This window comes from Equus quagga, chromosome 5 (assembly GCF_021613505.1).
Source record: "Equus quagga isolate Etosha38 chromosome 5, UCLA_HA_Equagga_1.0, whole genome shotgun sequence".
In the NCBI taxonomy this organism is placed as follows: Eukaryota; Metazoa; Chordata; class Mammalia; order Perissodactyla; family Equidae; genus Equus; species Equus quagga.
Window position 1 is genome coordinate 66,452,127 of NC_060271.1, and position 21,763 is coordinate 66,473,889.

A 21,763-nucleotide genomic window follows, 5' to 3' on the forward strand; every position below is an offset into this window, starting at 1 on the left:
CCATTGGCCAGGCTGGCGAGGGCGGGGCGAGAGAAAAAAACAATTCCTTGGCTGCCTCCTCCCTTTCCCCTCCCCCTTCCGACTCCCGGACGACCCCCATTAGGTTAAAGTACACAGAGCGTAAGCGAGAGATCCCTCCGCCACAGCCATTCTTTCCATTTGTTGCCTCACGGTATGCAAAAAAGTCCCGCGAAATCGGTTATCAACTTTAGGGCCCAGAGGAAAACTGCAGTGGTGCACAGATAAGACTGAATGGCGAACGCCAGGGCTGGAAGTGCCTATTGGATTGCTCTTCAAGTGCGTAGGCTGTCGACCGAAGATGAGCCTTCCACTTGGCGGAAGAATCTCACAGGAAAGGGGTGAGAGCGGCGCAGAGTCGGTGGGGGAGGGAAGGGACGGGAACGTGCGGTTTCAAGCGTACTCAGCTAGAGGGAGGAGCGACAGCGCTCTAGAGGCTCGTGCGCAGGCGCCTCGCGGAGCAAGGGGCTGGAGCTTGGGCTGCTGGGCGAAATGGCCGCGGGAGGCGCAGGCGCACGTGGTGCTGATCATGGAACGTCTAAACTCCGCCATTTTGAAGGAAAAATGAAGAAAGGCATGGGGTCATTGGGAAATGACGTTTATTAAATCTGGAGCAAAAGAGGCCATTCAGTACAATACAGAATGTGATTTTGCTTTGTAAAGGGTGGATGAGAAGATACTTTGAGACTTACAAAGAAATTGAAAGACTAGAGGAAGGCCATAATGATGCAAGAAATATTAAAGAGGAGGTGACTTTGAAGGACAAAGGAGATAAGAGGTGATTGTGTGCTTGAGACCTGAAGTTTTTTGGTTGAGTGAAGAAGAAATGGAATGAAGGACTTCAAGACTTCTTATTTCATAAAGGCTGGTGCTTGACATGGCATCACATTTAATCATTAAGATAATGAGTGAAGAACTTATGCTCCCAATTTTACAAGTGTGAAAACAGCGTCAGAAAAAGTTTAGAAACTATTCAAGGGATTATAGATGCAAGATATCTCCAGGTGTTGATTTTAAAAATATATATTTTGAATATGTGGCATTAAATAAATTTTAAAATTAAGGATAAACACTGAAGAATTAAATTGGATTTATAATTTGCAGACCATTAAAAGGGGGGAAATGAAACAAAGAAAACATATACAGTCCAACAAAAGTCAGAAATGGAAACAAGAAGAGAAAAACTAGATGAAGGTATGGTAAATAGAAAAAATAAAATGAGAAAAGTAAGTCCAAATATGAATATTTACAATAAATATAAATGGGTTAATTTTACTCATAAGTTAAAAAGACAAATTAAAAACAAAATCCAGCTATAAATTGACCACAAGCAAACTCCAACAACAGCAGAGGAAGCTTTTAAATATTGAGTTAAAAGATTTACTAATCAAATGGTAATTGAAGGAATGCAGTATAGCAATATCAACATAATTAAAAGCAAAAACATCAAAAGAGAAAAGGATTTTATATTAATGAAGGATAAAGTCCATAGAGATAATATATATTCTTGAACTATTGTGACTCTGGAAAGGTACCCTAGCCTAAGTTAAGACTAAACTGTAAGAACTACAAAAAAATTTGGCAGTTTGTAGTCAGAGTAGAAGATATAAATACATCTATCTCAGAAATAGGCACCTCAGATTTTTAAAACAAGTGAGGGTATGAAGGACTTAGATTACATAATTATCTACTAATTTGAAAGGCAATCACTAGGGACAAGTTCTCCCAAATATGAATGAGGAGACTGCTAGAAAGGATGGCTGTAGTTCAATCATGCTTATAAATATAGATGGAAAATTCTTATGTAAAATATCAACAAGTTAAATGCAGCAGTATAGTTTTAAAATAGTCACCGTGTGTGTTGAGCAAAACATTTTCAATGAAAAAAGAAAGTTGCATTTGGTACTATTTAAAAATATGCACACAAAAGTAACACTGTATGTGTTCTATGAAATATATGTATTAAAACTCATAATGATAGTTGCTAGTATTGGGGGTGCACACTAGAATTGGGAGAATTGGTTAAAGGCAATTTAGTATTTGTAATTCTCTCATTTTTATAAGTCAAATGTATTCATGTGTAACTTGAAATTTGAAGTTAATTTTAAAATCCTACAGATGGAGTCTACTATATTAACACTCAAGAGCACTAATGACAACTTATTAGAACTAATACAAGAGGCAAGAAGTTGGTGCAATAGAAGATCCGTGAACAAAAATCAAAATAATTCCTATTCCTTAACAAGCATCAATTAGAACATATAATAGAAAAAAGAAACCATTATGATCATGAAACTATGGAATATCTAAGAAAAAACATAACATGAAATAAACAAAACCTATATGAAGAAAACTATAAGGCTTTACTGACATGCATAAAAGATTTGGAAAATTCCATCTCCTTATATGACTTGATAAAGTAAAGATATCATTTCTCCTCTAATTAAACTACAATTTCAATGAATGAAAGAATCAAAATAGAAATATATAAAAAGTTAAGAGAACACAGAAACAGACCCATGTATATATGAAAAATTAGTTTATGATTAACACACCATTACAAGTGAGTACTAATAATAAACTATTCAATATATGCTTTGGGGTCTATTGGTTATTCATTAGGAAAAAATAACGAAGTCAGATACCTACATCAACATTCACAAAAGTAAGTTCCAGATGGATCAAAGAGCTAACGATAAAAAATCTAGTAAAATATTTTAAGATTCCTTCCCCTTTCCTTCCTCCTCCTCTTCCCCGTCCTCTTTCCAAACATTTTAGTCCTAAAGCCATTAGGAGTGCAGAGAAAGGTGGGTTTTCATAAGGAGAGGCTGCCTGGCACAGAATGTTTGAGCTCAAAAAAGTAAGTAGTAGTAGCCTGGCATGGGGAGTCAGAGCCCAAGTCGGGTGAGAAGAGTAGATACACAGAAGGTCAACCCAGCATGGGATATCTAGATCCCAAGTGAGATGAGGATGGCATCTGTGAATGGAGGCAGCCTAGTGTGGTACGTTAGGGTCCAATCAGGATGAAGAGATACTCACGTGTGGGAAAAGCCTGGAACGGGGTATCTGAGCCTGAGGAGGGTGAGGAGACTGTTCGTGCAGGAACCATCAAAGGACACTGAAAAGACCAAGAAAGATCTTAGAAGCAGGAGGAGAACTGGCAGAGATGCATCCTGGAAACAAGGCAAGAGAGAATTTCAACTTGGAGGACTATTCAGAGAGATCAAAGGATACACTGAGGTCAAGGCAGTTGAAGGAGTGAACAGCAATATATCAGCAATTCCACCCAGTATGTTTCAGCTTGGAGGTTTTGCCAGAAATCACTTCTGGTTAGTAAAAACTATTATCCAGGGCTGGCCCCGTGGCCAAGTGGTTAAGTTCGCGCGCTCCGCTGCAGGCGGCCCAGTGTTTCGTTGGTTCGAATCCTGGGCGCGGATATGGCACCGCTCATCAAACCTCGCTGAGGCAGCGTCCCACATGCCACAACTAGAAGGACCCACAATGAAGAATATACAACTATGTACTGGGGGGCTTTGGGGAGAAAAAGGAAAAAAAAAACCAAAAAACTATTATCCAAGTGCCAGCATACACATTCCAGTCAAAATCCTGCCACTAACTAGCAGAGTTGACTTTTACCCCAAGGGACATGAGAAGTTTCCAAAAGCCTTTAAGAAAGTTAGCAACTAGAAATTTGGAAATCTGTTTGGACCTTTATTCCTCAACTGCAAAGTAATTAGAATACAATATTTTCTGTCTAAAACTGCTTCTGTTAAACAGCATAGCAATGGTGTTTTGTGTGAAAATTTAAATGTCTTATGCTATTTCTGTTAGTGCAGTGCACCTGTGACAGTTAATGAGGCAAGCAAAGCATCAGTGCTAAGCTTCTTGCCTTTTTTTTTTTAAAGACTTTTTCTGTTGAGGAATAATTTACATCCAGAGAAATGTGCAGATCTTATGAGAAGAACAATTTCATCAGTTTTACAAATTCATACATCCATATAACCCACACCCCTATCAAGATATAGAAAGAACAGGAGTCAACCAACTACAGCCCACAGGCCAAATCTGACCCACTGCCTAATTTCCTACAGCCTGTGAAGAATGGTTTTTACATTTTTTAATGTTTAAAAAAACCCTAGATTAAGCCAACCCTGGCAGTCTAATGGTTAAGATTTGGCACTCTCACCACCACAGCCCAGGTTCGTTTCCTGGTCATGGAACCACACCATCTGTCTTTCAGTTGTCATACTGTGGTGGCAGCTCACACAGAGAATTAAACCACCAGCTAGGACACAATCACACACTAAAGGTTTAAAAAAAACAACCACCTAGAATAGTAATAATACTTTTGTGACCATAAAAATTATACAAAATTCAAATTTCATTGTCTATAAATAAAATTAAAACAGCCACACCCATTTGTTTGTGTTTTATCTGTGTCTAATTTCATGCCATATTGGTAAAATTAAGTACTTGCAGAGACTGTGTGACCCTTGAAGCCGAAAATAATTACTCTCCATTCCCTTACAGAAAAGTTTTGCCAAACCCTGATGGAGAACATTCCATCACCACTGTATGTTTCTAAGTGCTTTTTCCTAGTCAGTACCCCTGCCCAGAGTAACCTTTCTGTGGTGATTTCCATCACCTATAGTGATTTTTATCACCATAACTTGGCTTTGCCTGTTCTTGGATTTTATTTAAATGACATAATACAGTATGCCACATCTCTGGTATCTAGCTTCCTTTACTCAGCACGTTTCTGAGATGTATTCATGTGATTACTTCTGCAAGGTGTGTATTCCCTTTCATTGCTAGGTAGTATTTCATTGTCTGAATGTGCCGTAGTTTGTATGTCCCTGCTCTGTTGATGGAGACCTGCACTGTTTTCAGTTCTCGGCTATTAGAAATATATTTGAGTTTGTCTACTCTCTTAGTGTTTGATTTCTGTTTCTCTGCTCTGCATTTATATGTTTCAACATTTTAACGCTTTCTGCTATTCTTCCTTCCTTCCTACAAAGCCGTATTTCCATCCAATATAATTTCCCTTCAGCCTAATGAACTTTTTAAAATGGATTAACAGTTTATTCAGTAATTTAGATGGCATAAGGATCAATAAAAGGAGTAATCTGATAATGCTCATGGTGCAATTCTGCCCATTGATAACAGTAAGCCAAGACTTGGATATATATTCCACTCAGTTGCATTACATGTTTCTATGTGTGTGGTTTGATCAAGAAAAAGAAAATATGTACAAAATGTCAAGCTGTTTCTCTTTTTCATTTTTAAGAGCAGCTGTATGATTTGAGGAGCTAGTTATACAGTACAGAGCACGTAAGGGGAAAAATACAAAATGGCACTTAGCACGAATCTCAGGACTTATCCCATTAGGGTTATAACTAAGGATATTATTAATTTTTGTCTTATTCACCCTGCTTTTGAGCATACATCAAAGCCATCAATTTAACTTGAGGCATATACACAATACATACACAAATGTGTGAAAAATACTTTTCCCAAGTAATACTACATTTTAAAATATTCAAAACTGAATATCAGTGCTGATTTGTGTTTTGACAACGGAACAAGAAGAGAACAACATTCAACTAGGAATGGTTATAGGGATAGTAAAGCTCTTAAATATGTCTTCCTCTCCCTTTGTACTTACACTGGCCACATAGTGTCCTGAGAGGGTTTATTATGAGAAAAATGTCAATGATAGCTTTAAGACCTTATTTTGGGAGAAACTAATGAGAAAGCAAATTGGAAGGTGAGACTTCATATTTGTTTTCAAATAAGTGATCTTAAGTTTTCTTTTTATAGAAAAAGTTTAGTTCAATTTATTATAAATATATCTAAACCATTCATTGTTGCAGCTTTCAGGTAGAAGTCAGCCCTTCTTTTATACTGATGAACTTCTTTTAGTGGATCTTGCAGCATGGATCTGCTGGCGATAAATCTTTTGGCTTTTGTCTGTTGAAAAAGTCTTAATTTCACCTTCATTTTTTGAAGGATATTTTTGCTAGATATAGAATTCTAGATTGATGGGGATTTTTTTCCTTTTACCTTTAAAGTTACCGATACATTATCTTTTGGTCTCTGTTATTCCTGATGAGAAGGCAGACATTATTCTTATCATTGTTCCCCTGTAGGTAATGTATCCTTTAGTCTCTGCTTTCAAAATATTGTCTTTACCTTTGGTTTTCAGCCATTTGACTCTGATGTGCCTAGATGTGGTTTTCTTTGGATTTAACCTACTGTAGGTTTACTAAACTTAGATCTATGGGCTAGTGTAATTAATTAATTTTAGAAAAATTCTCAGCCATTATCACTTCAAATGTTTTCTGTTCCATCCTGTCTTTCTTCTCCTTATTCATTCACACATATATTAAACTGTTTAATATTGTTCCACACAACTCAGATACTTTAGTCTTTTTTTTTTTTTTTTAGCTCTTTTTCCTTTTTATATCTTGGTTTGGGTAATTTCTAGTGACTTGTCTTCACGTTGGTTGATGCCTGTGCCTAACCTGCTCTTTAAAAGAATTCTTTATCTCTTATATCATGTGGGGTTTTTTTTATTTCTAGCATTGGCCCTTTTTAATAGTTTTCCTCTCTCCAGGAAAATTTCCCATCTATTGTCCACTTTGTCCACTAAATCTTTTATATATTTATCATAGTTATTGTAAAATATAGAGTGTGATTATGCTAACATATGGGACAGCTCTGTGTCTGGTTCTACTGGTTGTTTTCTCTCTTGACAATGGATTTAGTTTTCTTGCTTTTTAAAAAAAGTCTTGATTTTTTTTTAATTAAATGACAGATATAATGTGTCAAATAACAGAAGAACCTGGGGTAAATAGTATTCATGCTCAGAAAAGGGCATAGCTCTTCTTCTGTCAAGCTGTAGCATGGGGGATTGGGATAATATAGTCTATCCCAATTGATCTGGCTTTGTGTTTCTTAGTTAGATTCAGCTTATTACACACTTTGAAATATTTGAGAGCAGGTCAAAGCCAGGACTAATGTGAGGCAACTGAAGCATTTGTTGAGGTACAAAAAGAGATAGGATCAGTAAGTGCTATGCTGAGCCATATTGGAGCCGGAGGTAGAAGGAAAATCAGTAGTACTATTTCTGTCTTTATCTAAAATTTTGAGATTTTGCTCATCATGGATTTTTTTGCATAAACTTTGATTTTTTAAATGTTGCATTAAAATATTATTTATCATAGTTATTGAGTTCTTTAGCACTCCTTTTTTGTACCAAAGGCAAGTTTCCTATTTGTTTCATTTGTCTCACGCTAGTCCTAGCCTTGTGGTATCAGATCCTTTCTTTTAACAGGACTTGGGCTCTGAGTGCCTGGAAGATTTGTCTTCCTTCTCTCAACCTATCCATAGATGTCAGCAGGTCCTATGTGACTGCACCTCAGAGATCTCTCAGAACTCTCCTGCCCCTCCAACAAGCAGGAGATGGTTGCTGCCTGATACTCTGTGTAAGGCCTGGAGTGCTTGTGGGATTTCTTCATGGGGATTCTCTCTCAGCTTACCTGTCTCTCCTCCAGTGGTAGGTAACCACTCCCTTATACTCAGTGTAAGGCCCAGAGTGCTTCTCCATTCTCTCGCTTCACCCTCACACTTCAAGAGGCCTGGCACCTCTGTGCCTGAGAAGGTGTCTCTCTCAGATTTCCTGCCCTAAATTTTCTTGTGAGCGCTCAGTGAAAGCTCTATGGAAAAGAGTTGGCAGTTTAATTCAGACTCCCCTGTGTTTTCACCATGCAGGAACTCTAAACTGTCATTCTAGACCACATCCTGCCTTTGAAGTTGCATTAAAACATCGGCTGTTTTCTTCTTGCCTAAATCTATGGATACTTCCTCCTGCTGCTCTGCCAAGAATGAAATCAGCCAGGGGTGCCTTCTCTCCTAAGAGCGCTTATCATTCCTTGGATTTTCGTTCATTAGATTTCCATAAGAGCTTCTAATAGACTTAAATAACTATGATTATGTAGATTACCCAGTTCATTCTTATCATTACAGGGAGAGCAACAGTCTCTTGAAGCTTTCTGCATCTGAAGCAGAAGCAGGAGTTAATCTGGTTTGCTTTGATTACTCTTTTTTTTTTTTTTAAAGATTTTATTTTTTCCTTTTTCTCCCCAAAGCCCCCTGGTACATAGTTGTATATTCTTCATTGTAGGTCCTTCTAGTTGTGGCATGTGGGACGCTGCCTCAGCATGGTTTGATGAGCAGTGCCATGTCCGTTCCCAGGATTTGAATCAATGAAACACTGGGCCACCTGCAGCGGAGCATGCAAACTTAATCACTCGGCCACGGGGCCAGCCCCTGCTTTGATTACTCTTTTGATAGCAGCTGGGCTGACTCTGATCCACGGTTTGAAACTTTTGGCCCTTGGATGACCATGATCCCTGATGAACTTGCCTTTGACTCAGCCTTGACCTCAACCTTTATGTGTTCCCTGTAGCTGAACTAGGCTTGCCTACCTTCTCATTCTAAGATTATGCCTGGGTTTTTTCAATCCTATCTTATTTTTCTTTGAATCTAAGTTACTAGCACATAGCAGTTGCTCAATAAGTATTGAGCTGACCCTGAACAGTTTTAATCTATTGCTTGCCTGTTTCTTTCTGATTCCCCTGACCTGTATATTCTGAAGCAACTTCCTTCTTTACATAGTCTTCCCCAGATTACCTGATCCTTGCCTTTTTCTCTGTTATGTCTAGGGTCCATTTTCAGCATAATGGATATGACCAGGCGTGGCTGAGAGGAACCAGAGATACCAGGCAGACCTGTGAGATCAGCAAATGTGCCAGGCCAACTTAGTAGGTGAGCAGAGCATAACCACAGAAAATTCTGGGCACATACACACAATAGGAAAAATCAGAGAAGCTTGGCATTCAGAGACAGGGCACAAATACACAGAAAGAAAAAAGGGACAAGACAGGACAATATGCCTAAGGGAACAGGTATAATTCACCAGTGAAGCCATTTGGTCCTGGGGTTTTCTTCACTGGGAGGTTTTTGATTACTAATTGAATCTCTTTACTCTTTATAGGTCTGTTCAGATTTTCTATTTTTTCTTCAGTCAGTTTTAGTGGTTTGTGTGTTTCTGGGAATTTGTCCATTTCATGTAGGTTATCAAATTTGTTGGTGTACAATTGTTCATAGTATTCTCTTATAGTACTTTTTATTTCTACAAGATTGGTAGAAATAGCCCCACTTTTATTTCTAATTTTATTAACTGAGTCTTTTTTTTCATGGTCAATCTAGTTAAAAGTTTGTCAGTTTTGATGATATTTTTCAAAGAACCAACTTTTGGGGTCATTAATTCTCTCAATTGTTTTTCTAATATCTATTTCATTTATCTCCAATCTTTATTATTTCCTTCCTTCTCCTAACTTCCGATTTACCTTATGCTCCTTCTCCTAGTTTCTTAAGGTATATAGTTAAGTTATTGATTTGAGATCTTTTATTTCCCTCTGAGCACTGTTTTTGCTGCGTCCCATAAGTTTTGTTATGTTGCATTTTTGTTTTCATTTGTCTCAAGATATTTTCTAATTTCTCTTGTGATTTCTTCTTTGACTCATTAATTGTTTAAGAGTGTTGTTTAATTTCTGCTCTGTGAATTTTCCTGTTTTCCTTCTGGTAATGATTTATAGTTTTATTCTGTTGCAGTCAAAGTAGATACTTTGTATGGTTTCAAACTTCTGAAGTTTATTGAGACTTATTTTGTGGCTGCTGCTTATCTAGGGGATGGAGGATGGTAGACAGGTAAGTTAAAATGCCACAATTCTCTATTACAACAATTTTTCTCTATTACAAAAATTTAGCAGCTTTTTTATTCACTTAGCATTCCCCTGGTTGTTATAAGTTTTTCTTATGTTCCAGTTTTATTATGTTTTATATTCTGTAAAAATTGATTCAGACAGTTTTTTCCAACTTAATCATTACTTTAAAAGAGGAACAGAGGTTTAAACTTCCCTAATCTCCCATTTTTAGTTCTTTATGATATTTTGATTTTCAGGCATTTTACCTTTACATATATCATAAACCCCAAAATACATTTTTCTTTTTGTTTAAAGTCAATTATCTATTAAAGAGATTAAGATGATAAGAAAAAAGTCTTGTATTTTTACCCATGTAATTACTATTTCTAGGGTTTTTCATTCCTTTATATTGATCCAGACTTCCATCTGGTATCATTTTCCTTCTGCCTATAGGTCTTCCTTCAACATTTCTTGTAGTGTGGTGTGCTGGTAAGCTTAAGTAGCTTGATTATGATGTGCCTTGAGGTCGTTTTCTTCATGTTCTTATGCTTGAAATTGTTGAGCTTCTTGGGTCTGTAGGTTTATAATTTTAAAATTACTTGAAAAAATTATTTTGTCATTCTTTCAAATATTTTTTGTTTTCCTCTCTATCTTCTCTCCTTCTGATGCTCTAATTACACTTATATTAGACACCTGAAGTTGTCCCACAGCCCTGTGAAGCTCTGTTAAATTGTTTTTCAGTCTTCTTACTCTGTGTGTTTTATTTTGGATAGTTTTTGTTGCTATGTCTACAAGGTTACTAATTTTTTCTTCTGCTGTGTCTAATCTGATGTTAATCTCTTCCATGGTATTTTCATTTTAGACATTGGCTTTTATTATCTCTAGAAGTTTAGTTTGGGTCTTTTGTATATTTTCCATGTCTCTCCTTCTCATGTTCCTGCTTTCTTCTACCTTCCTGATCAGATGGGATATATTAATAATAATTGTTTTAATGTTATTTAATGTTACTAATTCTGTAACTAATTTAATGTCACTCTGACATACCTGAGTATATTTCAGTTGACTGGTTTTTCTTCTCATTATGGGTAGTATGTCTGGTAGCTTTCAATCAGATGCCAGACATTGTGAATTTTGCTCTGCTGGGTGCTGGATGTTTTTGTATTCCTATAACTATTACTGAGCTTTGTTATGGAATACAGTTACTTAAAAACAGTTCAATCCTTTTGAGGCTTGCTTTTGAACTTTGTTAAGTGGAACAAGCAGCCCTTACACTAGGGATAATTTTACCACACTATTGAGGCCATTAATCTAAGGCTTGTTCTACCCAAAGCCTCATGAACTATGGTGCCTTCTACTCTGCCTCGTACAACCACAACTATTCCTGGCTCTCTGTGAGTGCTGGTGATTGTGTTCCTGTAACACAGTTATTTCCCTAGCTTTGGGTAGTTTACTTACTAATATGCTCTGATTAGCATTCAGCTAACCACTCAAGGTGGACCTTTTACAGTTATCCAGAACTTTTCCTGCAGCTTTTTCCCCCTGGTACTCTGCCTTGTGAATTCTAGCTGCCTTGGCCTCAACTCTGTCTGTCTCAACTCTATATGTTCAACTCAAGGGGACCTCCAGACTCTGCCTGGGTCCCCACTCCCTGCACAGTGGCCTGAAAACCCTCTCAAGAAAGTAAGCTGGGGCAATGGTGGGACTCATGTTTTTCCTCTCTCAGGGGTCACAGTCTTGTACCACCTAATGCTATGTCTGTGACCAGTTGTTTCAAATATCTTTTCTTTTTTTAAATTCGTTTCACGCAGAGGGGTAAATCTGGTCCCTGATGTTCCATCTTTCCAGAAACATAATTTTACCAAAGGTACAGTTCAGATCAGTAGAGGAAAAGATGAATTATTCAATAAATGGTGTCAGCACATGTAGTAATCAGGCTTCCAATTTGCAATTATAGAATCCAATTGAGACAGTTTTAACAGAAAAGAAATGTATTAAGCAACATTAAGTAGATTAAAATTTTTCCAGAAGGGTCAGAGGGTTAGGCTTTGAGGTGAAGCATTTGGAAATTAAATTAGCCTGTCCAACTGCTCAAAGGAGTGACTGCACCATTTCTGATACTGGCACCACACTTTATACTATAAATGTGCTCTGCTGCTATTGACTTCTCCATGTCTCTGTGATGTGTTTCAGCACTCTCTTCACATACTACATTCGGGTAGTAGCTGTCTCCTCATGATGATTTCTTCCAAATCAAGACCTCACTTGTGCATGCCTGGCTGATGAAGTCTAGGTCATGTGCCTCACTTCTAGCCACCAGATAAGCTAGGGAATTGAGTTTTGGCTCATACCTTGAGGAGGCAGGACACATAATATCCCCGAGCATAGAAATGAGGTTCAAATGACACTGAGTGGCCACAACTAGGAAAAATGATCCCACATCAAAAACGGGATAGTCATCTGAAAAAAGATAAAGTTGAATCCCTTCCTTGCACATTACCCCAGAAAGTCAAAGATCTAAGCAGGAAAAAATAAAACTGTAAAAGTACTAAAAGAAAACTTAGAATGATTTTCAAGTAACTTATTTTATATTTTTGCATCTCTGTCTTCTAATCAAGTATCTAAGAGCTTCCAGAACTAAAATAAACATTAAAACAGACCAATGAAATGCTGATGCCCTGTGAAATAAACATAAATCCAACTCAATGGCTCTGCTTAGATGTAGGCTGTACCAATAGAATGTGGGAGTTGTTTCAAAGAGTCTACAAAGATTTTCCGTCTGTATGACAAAATATCCACAACTAATCAGCTGTGCTTCTGGGTTCTACCCACCTGGCATCTCTACTTTTGTCTTCAGGTACCTCTCCCACAGAGCCCCTTTAGCCTCTAAGAGCTTTCCTGGGGGTGAGGGGTTGTTTCTTGTGTTATTAACAGTGTTGCTGGAGGTTTTCAATTGCTCTGGTAGAACAACAGACACAAGGAGAGGTAGTTGTACAGCGGAAAGAACAGGGCTTTGACTTACGAGCCCTGGTTTGTGCTCTGGTCCCATCACTTACTGGATGACTGGATACATTGTTTAATCTCTATGGGGCTCAATTTCCTCACAGATAAAATTGCTCCAGTACTGCCTACCACACAGGGTTGTTTATGAGGGCAAGATAAAGTGATATATATTATATACATAATATATATATTCATGAAATATAAATATTCAAATTTCATGAAAATAACATTATATATATATATAATGTTATTTTTATGAAAGAAGAGATGTTTAGTTATGAATATTTTTATGCATACATATTCCACCACAGTATTTATAAAATTAATTTTAAAATAGCATAGTATCATAGCACTTTCTTTTGAAGAATGTGGAGGAAAATTATCCTTCTAATATATCAAGGAAGACATGGTTTGCATTGTGGAATATGAAACATTGTATGTAAGTAACAGCATATATAAGTCGTACCTTTATAACTCTCCAGGGGCTCACAGTTGAATTGGTGAGATCAAGGGGTTAAGAAAATTGAGATTGAATGAAAAGTCTTCACCTTCAGTGATGTTTTTTAGAGCCTGATAGTCTTTCAGAATTCCATCTCATTTGCCTAAAGTGAGAGAGGTACCCCCCCTTATTTCTCATCACAAAGTTCTGCTAAGTTGACTGTTTTTATCCATTCCATATTTGGGGAAACATGAGCTTCATCCTTGGAGTTCCTGGTTTAACAAGAGCTGTGGAGAAGTAATACCTAACCTTGGAAAGTTGAGGAAGTGTCATGAAAGGTGAACTATTTAGTAGACTACCTTAAATATTTTTTCTGACAGAAAAATTATTATGAACATTTTCTCACCTCCAAAAAAACTCAAGCATATTATTGGCTTCATTGTTTGACTTAACAGCTATCTTGGCTTCTAGTACCAATAATGAGGCAGATTTGAGGACATAGCTGCCAAGATGTGGCTCTAGAAAAGTGAAATCCCCTCACTGGTCCACTTACCTACCATGTGGCATCCTCAACACCAACTTTCATACTGTTATACAACTATTAGAATGGCCAAAATCCAAACCACTGACAACACCAAAATGTCAAATGTGGCTGGCAAAGATGTGGAACAACAGGAACTCTTATTCATTGCTGGTGGGAATACAAAATGGTACCGCCACTTTTGAAGACAGTTTGGCAGTTTCTTACAAAACTAAATATACTCTTACCATACAATCCAGCGATCACCTTCCTTGGTACTTCCCAAAGGGGTTGAAAACTTAGGTCCACATGAAAACCTGCACACAGAGGGTTATAGCAGTTTCACTCATAAGTGCCAAAACTTGAAAGCAACCAAGATGTCCTTCACTACTTGAGTGGATAAATAAACTGTGTATGTCCAAACAATGGACTAATATTCAGTGCTTAAAAAGGAATGAGCTATCAAGTCATGGAAAGACATTAAGGAACCTTAACTGCATATTACTAAATGAAAGAAGCCAATCCAAAAAGCCTACATACTATATGATTCCATCTGTAGGTCATTCTGGAAAAGGCAAAACCATGAGACAGTAGAAAGATTAGTGGTTGCCAGAGGTTTAGGGAGGCAGGGAGAGGGATGAATAGGCAGAGTATAGAGGATTTTTAGGGCAGTGAAAATGCTCTGTACAATACTGTAGTGATGGATACATGTCATTATGCAATGTCGTATACATTACACATAAAATGTGAACTCCGAGAGTGAATCTTAATGTGAACTATGGACTGTGGGTGATTATGATGTGCCAATGTAGGTTTGTCAGTTGTAACAAACGTACAACTCTGGTGGGGGATATTGATAAGGGGGAAGGCCATGCATGTTTGGGGGCAGGGGGTATTTGGGAAATCTCTATACCTTCCTTTCAGTTTTGCTGTGAACCTAAAAAAAACCTGATCTAAAAAAATTAAGTCTTTGAAAAAAAATTTCTTTCCATACAACCCCACCAGAGTGGTCCTCCTGAAGTGGCTGTAGCAAAAATCTTTCAGTGGCTGGAAAGAACAAACCAAAGACCCTTACCATGGTTTTTGAGGTCCTCTGTGCTCCCCTCAACTTGCTGCTGCCCTGCACATATTAATCTTGATTAACGGAAACATAACGTGGTTCCTCACCCTCACTCTGGTGTTTCTTGATTTCATCAGTTTGCTCATGCTATTCAAGAACCCAGAATACCCGTTCCTTCCCTGAAGCCTGGCTAATTGCTGCTCACCTTTGAGACACAGATCTAGTGCCACCTCTCTGACCCTCCCAGGCTGGGCTGAGCCCCAAGCCTTCATTCTCGTGCTCTCAGGGCTCACAGATTAGGGTGGGTGTGTGAGGTAGGGGGATAGTCAACGGAGAAGCTGGTGAATGCTATGATGGGGAAGTCAGGGTTCTGTTGGAGCCCCAGTCTTGAGGAAGAAGTGACACTGCAGCTGTTAGCCAGGCAGAGAAGGGATGGAGAGAGAGTTTTATGCCAAGAAAAGAGCATGTGCAAAGGCCCAGAGAAAGGACCCTAAAGAGTTATACCAGGCCCAGATGGAAAGGAGTTTTTAAGTCAGTCAAAGAGTTTTGACTTTATGCTGAGAATAAAGGGCAGCCACTGAAGGATTTAAACGAGTTTAAGCAAATGTGCGTTTCAAAGGATCACTTTGACCAATTATGTCATGATTTACAAAATCATATGGGAGGAGGTGAGAGCAGCAGCAAGGAGATGAGTCGGGAGACTGCTTTCTTAAGTGAGATGGGAGATGATGATGGCTTGATCTAAGTTATTGAGAAAGGAAGTGGAGGGAAATGCAAGAGTTTGGTAAACAATAAGGAATAATCAATAAGACTTGGGGATACTTACAGAGGGGCTAAAAGTACAGGAGGAATCCAGGATGACTCCCAGTTTTCTGGGGTGGATGGTGACACTGTCCATGACACAGGAGACAGGTAAGAAAGCTGGTTTAGTGCAGTTGTGAGTTGGTCTAAGGACACGTACAGCTTAATTTTGTATATCCCAGCTATAGTTAAGTCATTCAACATTTAACAAAGATTTTCCAAGTGTCTATTCTGTGCCAGGCTCTCTCCTAGGCACTGGGGATGTAGTAATAAATAAAATAAAAAAAAATCTTGCCTCTCTGGAGCTTACACAATAGTGACGAGATGAGGAGGAAAAGAAAGCTAGAATAGGGTCCTAAAAGAGAAGGTGACATCTGGGCAAACCCCTAAGGATGTGAGGAAAAAAGCCATGCAGGTAACTGGGGAAAGTGTGTTCCTGGCAGAGGGACCAACCGGTGCCCTAAGTGGGGAGAGTACCCGGCGTTTCCCACAGAGGCCAGAGCAGCTGCAGAAGAGGGAGTGAAGAGGAATGAGGCCATCAGGTAACAGAAGGTCAGCATCAGTCCTTGCAGGCACTGTAAGCACTTTGAATTTTAATCTGTGTGAAAAGGTTTTCAGACTAAGAGAGAGATGACCTGTCATATGTTTGTCCAGGATCCTCCTTGGGGCCAAAGCAGAAGTTGGGGGTCCAGTTAGGTGGCTAGATGGGGGTAACAGTGGTGAGAGGCAGAGTATAGTATTTTGAAGGCTTTGCTGACAGATTGGATGTGAGGTGTGAGAGAAAGGGAAGAGTCAGGGATGCAACCCATGCTGACATACCGCCCCATTTTCACACAGTGGCCTTATTCACAGATGTTCTTTGTGAGTGGCATTCCCTAAGTGACTGTATTTACTTCTGTGGTTCACCACAACGTCTACTTCTATGAGAATTTGAGCTTGACGGTACCAATTGTGGTATCTTTAACATCACCACAAAATAATTGATTCACGTTCTGTATCCTCTTAGCATGACCCTTAGAAGCATGTGCTTTCTGTTCTTACTTACAGCATAGTATTTTGAAATACTTAACCCTTTCATTCTCCTTGAATTTTCCCCTTTCCCTTTCCTCTATGAAAGCCCACACTCTCACACTGTTGAACTCAGGAGGAACATATGTTGGCTGAAGTGAAGTGGACCATTTTGAAGTAGAAGCTTTAAGAATTAGCACATGATTCTCCACATTTCCTTTCCCTCTGCCACAATGACTAACAATATTCCATATGGAGGCTGCTCCATCAGCATGGGTCCTGAAATGAAAACAACATGGAATAGAGACACAGCTTACTCCTCAATGAATGCGTAGCATTAAGGAGAAAAAAACCTCTTTGCTTCTGTAAACTATTGAGACTTGGGGGGTTTTTTGTTACCACAGTGTAACCTAGCCTATCCTGACTGATACACACACCTAAGGACATAACACTAATAAGCACGGTTGCTGGGATTCTGGGGGCTCAAACCTAGGCAGTCTGGCTGCAGTTACTACACCTGTGGGAATATGTAACATTGCCTCTTTATACAAACACAGGAGTTGCAGCATCCAGCAACTCAGGTGAGCAACAGGTATTAACTTTTTCGATAATTCAACCTTATTCCTGTTTGAAGCCTCTACTCCATCAGGATGCTAAAAAATTCAGTACAGGATTGCATCTAACACCATATCATGGACGTACTTATAAGTTAGTAGATACAGAGTTACAGAGTGATCTTCCTAATTTGCACTACTCCGTTTAGACTTCTCCAGTGACTTCCATTGTATTCAGAACAAAACCCAAACTCTCAGCGTGGCATGCACATCATCTCCCACTGGCCCTGCCACCCCTCTGGTCTCTTCTCCCACCTCCTGGCACCATCCACACAGGTCTTCAGCCACTTCCTAGACTCACTAGGCTGGTTCCCACCTAGGACCATGCCACTTGCAGTCCAGTCTGGAACTTTCTTCTCCCAGATCTTCCCAAGACTGGCTTCCCCTACTCATGTAGGTCTCAAGTCAGCATTTATTTCTTTAAAGGGGCCTTCCCTGACAAGCCTCTCTCTGCACTACCTCTCCTTTCCCCTTTGCCCCCACAAACACCTTTATTTCTGGAACTTATCATACATGAAATTATCCTGTTGATTTATTTACCTGTTTATTATCCATCTCCACCCCATTTCACACACCAGAGAGAGAAGAAATGTGTGTCTTGTTAACTGCAGAAAACCTGGCCAAAAACCCTGAAAAAAGAGGCCTGTCACATGGTAAATGCTCAATTGTGGAAATATTATTATCATTTCAAAGACTCTTGATACATATTGTCAAAATGCTTTCCAAAAAATGGGACAACTTGCATTCCTTCCATGCATCCTTGATAGTATTGGATAAGATTTACAAATTCTGATTTTGCTAATTTGCTAGTAACCAGATTTGACTCTGGTTGTTTAAAATCTGCTTTTTTTTTTTTTTTAACTAGTAAAGCTAAATATTTCTTACCCTTTTTCTAAAAATTATTTATTTGTATCCTTTGTCCACTGATCAGTTAGCGAGTTGGTGCTTGTCTTACTGATGTATATGCCTTCTTGATAATGAAAGGTAGAATTTTAAAGATCAGTAACCTTCTGGGAGTTTGAAATCTATTTTAAAACATCTCACTGGAAGCCCAGGATAAACACATGCTCATAAAGATGATTTATTTTCTTGCTGTTTATTTGGTTGTCTTTATTGGAGGGGAGAGTGCATTCCTGGTTAATAAGCTATGTCAAGGGGATAATTGTCGGATGGACCTTGAAAACATGCTAAGTGAAAGAAGCCAGACACAAAAGGCCATATGTTGTATTCCATTTATGTGAAATATCTAGAATATAATATTCGATAGAGACAGAAAGTAGATTAGTGGTTGCCAGGGGTTAGAGGAGGAGGAACTGGGGAGTCACTACTGAATGGGTATGGGTTTTCTTTTGTGGTGATGAAAATGTTCAGGAACTACATGGTGGTGATGTTGAACAGCATTGTAAATGGACTAATGCCACTGAACTGTACACTTTAAGATGGATAAGATGGTGAATTGTTTGCTATGTGAATTTTACCACACACACACACTCACAAGAGTCTATGTAAATGGAGGTGAGAAAGTATAGGAAGCTAGTTGAGTTTTCTTCCTCTTTCCAATGGATTCTTCTCTCAGTTTTGCCTTTCTTGTGACTTCCTGGAGAGCTGGGGCAATAACATGCCCAGGGCACAATGTTCTCTTGGCTTTTGCCACAAACCACTGGGCATCACTCCTCCATCTCATTTTTGGGGAAGGTTCTCTGTTTGCCACTGGACTGAGTGCTGGGTGCCACTTGGTTAGGTCGAAAGTCAGGGGCAGCATTCTCAGTTGCAGAGGTCTGACGTGTGTGGTGGTCCTGAGGCAGATCCAAATAATTTGCCCATAGTAAGAGTTAAGTCTTAAAGAGTTAGGGCACCTTAGCATGGATACTAGGCTAATCCTTATAGGGGATATGGTAAATGGAATAATGACCTCCTAAAGATGTCCCTGTCCTAATCCCCAGGACCTGCAAATATATTACCTCACATGGCAAAGAGACTTTGAAGATATGATTAAATTAAGGATTTTAAGATGAGATTATCCTGGATTATCCAAGTGGGCCTGATGTAATCACAAGAGTCCTTACATAAGAGAGGGGCAGGAGAGTCAGAGAAGATACAGTGACAGAAATGAGAGGGCCAGAGAGAGAGAGGTTTGAAGACGCTCTCCTGCTCATTTTGAAGATGGAGGAGGAAGGGGCCACAAGCCAAGGAATGCAGGTAGCCTCTAGAAGCTGGAAAAGATGAGTGAACAGATTCTCTCCTACAGCCTCCAGAAAGAATTTGGCTCTGCTGACACATTGATTTGAGGACTTCTGAGATCCAGAACTGTAAGATAATAAATGTGTTATTTTAAGCCCAAAAAAAGATGGCATTTTTGAACCTTTTCTCGTTCTCCCTCAAGAAAATCCTAACACCTTAAAATTGTTTTTCTTTTTCCTGTATAGCTGTAATGGAAATGGACTTGTTTCCCCCAGTGAGTTAATAATAAAGGCTATCCTTTACTGATTGCTTGTAACATAATTCGTAAGCTTTACCTTGTGGAATCTTCCAAATAGCCTTATAAGTTAGGTATATTATTCCTACTTTTCTCGTGAGAAACTTGAGGCTTGGAAAGGTTAGGAAGCTTGCCTAAGAGCATACAGCTAAGAAGGGTGAGTTGGTCTGTCTTCAAAGCTGGGGTGTCCATTTATCCCTGTCCTATACAGTTTGTGGCCCTCAGTATAAAAAGCTGCCCGACTCTGCCATGGCCCGTCATTGACTACTGCAGCTGCGACTGGACACATGCAAGGGGGTGGGGGTGGCCTCCTGGCAGCCCAGTTGGTTGGACAGATTTGGCTGCCAGCTGCTTATTATTGCAGTGTGGTTCCTCCCCTGGAGCAGCCTTCCAGGGGCTCCCACAGGGGGCTGCCCAGCAGAGGACAGACGTCCTGCGCCCATTCTCTGACCCCGCCCTGGACTCCCTTTCACCTCCTTGTGGGGCTGCTTCAGCCCCAAATTCCTTCTTAAACACTCACCCTTGACATTTTTCATGAATATCTTTTTCCCTATTAAGAATTTAGCCTGAAATATTTTTACCTTTGTACTTTTGTATTGTCTTAGTAGGTTTTTTTATTCTGATTTATGTTGCTTTGAATTATTTTAAATGGTATTATCTTACTTTTCCACCTTTCAAGTCTTTATCAGTTTTCTAATTTTATCTTTTTAATCTTTTCATATTTGTTTTAAGTGTTTCCTTTTTAAACTTTTATTTTCTATGCAATTTAAAAAATATTTTGTTTTTCTATGACCATTCTTAAATGTCATTTGGTACTTTTTGTTAGTATTCATTTTCGTATTTTATATTATTTTAAATTCCTTTAAAAAACTTTGTTTAAGCTGTGCCATTAATTTCACCACATGAATTCTTAAGCTTGTCTTTGTCTGTTTTGAATTTATTTCATGCATTTGAGCCATAATTCTTTCCCTCTCCTTTTCATTTTATTCCTTTATCTCCTTAAAAAGATAACTTCATCTTAATAGTTTTATCTATTTCTTCCTATTCTTAACTCCTACTTTCTCCTGTTTGTTTTCAGAATGGTTATCAGGAAGTTGGTGGGAGATTGAAAGCTTCAGCAAAAACTCTCACCATAAACTGGGGAGATTTCTTTTCAGCTCTGGCTCCAGCTGTCCCTCTGGTTTCTCCTAATAGATTTCACATGCTCCTGGGCACTACTCAACAGATTGAAAAAATAACAATAAGAGAAACCAATGACCCTCCCGAAATGAATGCCTCTCTGGCCGTAGAGAGCTCGCTGTGCATCAGCTGAGGCCCGTGGATTTAACAGACTCCGAGCTTGGGACGCGGCGTGTCGGGAGGAAGCCCGGAAGGAGGCAGTACCGGAACTACATATGGAGGCGAGTGGTGCGAGCGCACGAGGGATTATTTTGTGCTGATGTTCACGTTCTTGGTTCTTATGCTCCTGAAAACAATGCCTTCAGCGTGCAAGCAGGTGTGACTCTTAGTCCATAAATACAGGTATGTAAGAAATCTAAGCTTCTCCACTTCGTATAACTCACCTTCAGTTTTGTGTCTGGTCTCGCAGAAGAAGCTAACTTGGGTCCTGGCTGGGCTCCCCATCTGTAAGGTTGTGTCATGGTTTGGGGACCTTCCACTGGTCCAAGAAATGGGTGTGCAGGGAGCCTGTCTGGTCATCTGTCATCTGAGCGGGGCTCTGCTGCTCTCCTCCGTGCCTGTTAAAGACACAGGCATCTTTTGGGATCTGACAAAAAGACAGGATACCCATTCCTTCAAAACCTACAGATCCACTCTCTCCCCAGCCCTCAATTCTTCTCCTCACCCTCCTTCTCCACAGTCTTTTTGGGTTTTGGGATGACCCTTCTCTCATTTGAGATTTCTTCAAGGCCCTGTGTTTATGCCCATGAATTTCTCTTCCTGTTGGAATTCATGGCAGACTTCTGGTTCTACTCCAGAACAAGACAAGGAAGTGAGTTACTTAATATCTCTATGCCTAAGTGTTCTCGTTTGTAAATTGGGCATGATAATAGTATTTA

The 21,763-nt window shown here is 39.1% G+C and overlaps 1 long non-coding RNA gene across 1 annotated transcript; it reads left to right on the forward strand.

The window, feature by feature from the left end:
• The first annotated feature begins 90 nt into the window (after positions 1-90).
• LOC124238896 (uncharacterized) lies at positions 91-21,196 on the forward strand. Its single transcript, XR_006888441.1, has 3 exons — positions 91-359; positions 8,745-8,847; positions 20,901-21,196. It is a non-coding gene; the product is annotated as an uncharacterized LOC124238896 (long non-coding RNA).
• Positions 21,197-21,763: the final 567 nt, after the last annotated feature.